We start from the raw sequence: 4,612 nt of genomic DNA on the forward strand, positions 1-4,612 counted from the left end.
CCCTTGCCCAGGCCTTCCAAAGACCTATTCCTTGTGATAGTGAAAAAGCGCCAATTACTATTAAAAACCCAATCCCTGCAGGAAAGCAGGGAGGGGGAGTTTATGGCCATTGACCTTTTAACTCAGGTAGGTTTATAAAAAGCTGTCTTTCTGTTGCACCACTGGGATTGTACAAGCTTCTTGGCCATGAATGGGAGCTTTGTAGGATTCTACTGTGTGGTCATTCACAGGCAATCTGTTGGTCCTTTTAGAGATGTATAATAAAAAAAGAAAACCTATCTGAAATACAGGAGGAGAGGGGTGAGCTGAGTATCAGCTAGCGGCCCAATCAATGAGGGAATGTGTTTGGGTCTCCTCCCGGAAGAGAAAGCTTGTTTTAGGAATTTAGCCTGGCACTCACGGGGTTGTGTTTGTATAGCTCTTTCATTCTAAAAAATACATGCAGGCAATTAAGAAGAGATGGCTTGGAGCAGAAGAGACAGGGAAGGAAAAGGGGAACCAGCGAAAAAGAAAAGAACAACTGTTAGAATTGAGAAGAGGGCAAAAGTGAGGATGAAGCCAGAGCCAATGGTATCTTCTTTCTGTTGGCACCATACAATTCCCTGACTGATGGAAGTGTGCTCATTGGGATGGAGTAGTAGCCCCTGAGGTTAAAGGAACCCTGGTCCATGTGTGGTGGTGCTCACTCCTTACCCTGCCTCTCCTCTCCTTTCCCAGATGGCTCTGCTAGATGTTTCCTCTCATCTGCTCATTTCCTAGGAGACCTCCTGCTGGGCCATATGCAGTTGTGGAAAACCAGTGCTGGTCTCCTGATGATGGTGTGCCAAGGTAACAACAGCTTAGACTGAACATCCAGGCACCAAAACTCCATCAACCAACATGCTTCATCAGGAATGGCATGATTTGGAATAAAATCTGGGGTTTTTTTTCTTATTGTTTAAGATCAAAGCACAGAGGGGCACTGGGCAGGACCGGAATGACTGGACCCCACCATGCTATAGATACAGGGGATTAATACCTTTCAAGCTCTCAGATGGATCCATAACACATTTCCAGAGAACCCTAGCACAACCTGGTTGAAACAGATTTGTGAGATGTTTGTCCACAAGGCAAGAACTTTCTTGGTATTCTACAGAGTATGGAGGTCACCTTTACCTGCTGGTCACACAGGAAGCCAGGCTGCTTCCTGCCTGTCCAAGCACTGGGCTGCCCACCACGCCAGCAGGTAGGACAGTCCTAGGAGCATCCACCAGGATGGACAGATGTGGTCAGTCTCTCTTGCATGCTCAGTAAGAAGCTGTCAGCAGAAGCCAACTCTTACGGAAAGATCAACCACACCATGACAGGCTGTCTTTGGGGTGACAGGGAAGACAGGGTTTACCAGCAGCCTGTGGTCACCAAATTGTCCCCCTGGTACCTGATAGAAGGAGGGTACTAAGTCTGCACTAACAGCCTCCAATAAACCTACCTCCCCAAGCTAGCCAACTGTTTCACTTGGACACTGTGCTTTCCCTTTCAAGTTGTTGCTATGAAACACTAAAACAACCACCCCCATTTTTCAATGATGAGGGAAAAGTGCTCTCATATAGCTGATAAACCATGCTGATCTCCTTATATGATGAAGGCAATGCGAGTGCCAGGCACAAGTATTAGCTAAGCTTATTTTCTCCATGTGCATGTTTTCATACATGTATAATATGCATATATAAATCTTTACCTAACTCATCAAAATGTTAGTCTGTGTAATTTTTCACTTTGCAACATGCAGCTTGTTAAATTCTCTGCATTACCCTGTAGCGATCAAATAAGACTCTCAGCTGTGCTCTCCTGTCTCTGCTGGTAGCCCTTGCTATCTATAATCTATCTTGGCCTTTGCTCCTCAAGAAAATTAGTTAATCTGTGAATAGTTACTAAGAACATTTAAGGATAAAATAAGTATATAGCCTGGGGATAAGAAATGTTCACTGTTCTTCACTGGGGCTTTCAAAGAGTGTAAAGAAAATACCTCCCACCAGCTGGTCTACAAAATGTGTGACTTGTACATTTGTAAACATGGAAAGTCAACAACCATATATGATGCTAAGATTTGCCAGCCAGAACCCACAACTCACATACAGAGACCTTTGCTCTGTCCTTGCTAAGTTGAGGACTGGATTTTAGCAGTGACTGGACAGAGGAAAAAAAATATGCCTTGTGAAGGAAAACTTTCCATTAGCATAAAGCCAAAAGCATAAGCTGGTGAACCAGCTGGACGTGCCTTTACTCCAGAGCACTGCAGGGGCAAGAAGGATGGGACATCGGGGTGTCCCACAACACATGTGGAAAATCCCTAAATTAGACCAGCCCCTGAGCTGGCCAACAAGTGATGGAGGGCCTGGGCTGGAGATAAGTAGCTGTGAGGTCTCTGTACCCACAGCATTGTGAAAGCAATGTCTGCTTTGGGAAAACCATTGCTCTTCATCCCTGGGGAGACCTGATGAGGAGCAGGGAGGAGATTAATTCAAATCCTCTAGGTCCTGCTGCACAATTAGTGTATGGCTGGGGCTGTGTAGCCCTCCTGTTTAATTCCTAGGGAAATTCTGGTGTCTCTTTTTCAGGGTTTCTGAGGAGCTGAGCCGTAGGCCAAAGCAAACCAGGGTTAGCTATCAATGGCTCCATTGAGTGCTGGGGCAGGCACAGCACGGAACTGCAGGGCATGGATGCTGAAATGGGGAGACCTGTCCTATCTGTGAATCCGTAGGATAACAAAGTAATGGGAAGGGAGGGAAGGATGGAGAGGTTGCCACTGAAAGTGTGGAAATTGCACAGATTTGGAGTTTCCACTCAGAAGTTCTTATAAGGTGCGAATTTTGGCAGAGCTTTGTGGCTCCCATGGTAACCTGCAGAGGATGGAGCCAGGATGTCTGGGGAGAAAGATGGCAGTGGTTAGAGTCCCAGTAGCTGTCCTCTTGTGTAGGAGCTTCTGGCATGACACAGCACATAGGGAAACACCACAGACCCTGCCAAGACTGCCTGTCCCCGGGGCACGGGAGGCCAGTATGTGCAAGGCTCTGCCCTGGGTGCAATGCTGCCTTCAGCATCACCTTTTACCCTTGCTCACAGAGTTCAGAAGCAAAAAACACCTCTGTGGCCAGCCAACAGCTTCTGACAGCTGCACACACACAGAGAGGTCAGCACTTCATTCCTCTTCTGGCTGCCTGGCTTGGGAGAGATGGGCAGTGAAGCAGCAGGACAAAAGCAGTTGCTTTAGGATATCAAAACTCAGCTCCTCTCCTGCTCAGAGAATGGCTCTGAAACACTTGTCCATCAAATATTCATCTGAATATCCCATCCCCAGACCTCCAGCTTTCTGCACATATGGAAGTCTTCCTTGATACTCCACCCAAGAGCTCTATTCCTGGACAAAGAGAGGGTACAGCGATGTGCAAAAGAGGTAGGAACAAGGTCCTGCCAAGACAATGTGCCTGACTGCAAGGATAACAATAAAGGAAATGGATCTTTGGAGGAAGAGCCTAGCAGATCATCCCTTCTGCAGACACAGGCTGCTGGCACCAGGCAGTCACATCTCTGCCATGAGAACTGAACAGGCTCTTCTGAAGTCTTGGTCTCAGAGAACTGGTTTTCCTCTGCTTCCCAAAAAGAACAGACCCAGAAGGAGATTTTCCTTGATCAAGCACATATCCTGCATTCACATAATGACTGCAGGATGCATTGTCCAGTGTCTCAAGGCAGGGGTGCTACTCAGGGCAACATCAGCATGTGCAACACTGTAAAGGAAGCTCAGGTTCCTCTTCTCCAGCAATCTGTGGGATTTATGTCTTTATAAAGCACAGTCAGACACAGCTTGTTTTTGTATGGTCAGAGCACTGAGAGGTTTGTTACTACAGACAGCATGAACTTGTGAGGTGTGGGCTTGAGGGACTGAGCCCAGGGAAAGTCATGGGTACCCTTGCTTTCCTAGCCCTGACATGATGGGACAGATCTGGAAACAGAAGTGTCCTCTCTATGTGTATTCAGGCTTGGAAAATGCCCACATTGCTTTAAGAGCAATCCTTCAGGGCTCTCCTCCTGCTCTCCTAATGGTGGTGTGAGTTTCAGCCCTGCTTGTTGTCCTGCAGCTGGCTAAGTGGTGAGAGGAGTCTGTGGTGTGTATACAAGCTCAGGCTGGCCTGGGGAAGGAAAAGAGGGGCTTGCACTGCTGGGACACACACAGTATGCTTTGGTTCAGTGTACAGCCTGGGCTATGGCTCATCCCAGAACTCAGCCAGCCCAGCGAAAGCTGGAAAGAGCCCTGGGATGACAGAAGGAGCTCTCAACTCTTCCTCTGACTACAGCTTTTGTGAGTCAGGTTGTGTTTGCATGAACTGGACCTGGTTGCTAGCTGCAGGTTTTCCTGCCCATAACCACTGTGCCTTTTAAGGCTTTTTAGCTGTGCCATAATAGTAATTATTATGGCGACTCCATCTCTGCCTTACTGTGGACACACTGTGGATGGAACAGCCACTGTGTGATAACACTAGGGAATTTATTTGGTCATTTTTTCTTCTTTTGACAACATTTGAACTACAAGAGATTCCAGTAAGAGAAATTACTGGCAGAATGGACATGGAAA

Source organism: Acanthisitta chloris, unplaced genomic scaffold (genome assembly GCF_000695815.1).
Source record: "Acanthisitta chloris isolate BGI_N310 unplaced genomic scaffold, ASM69581v1 scaffold9356, whole genome shotgun sequence".
Lineage (NCBI taxonomy): Eukaryota > Metazoa > Chordata > Aves > Passeriformes > Acanthisittidae > Acanthisitta > Acanthisitta chloris.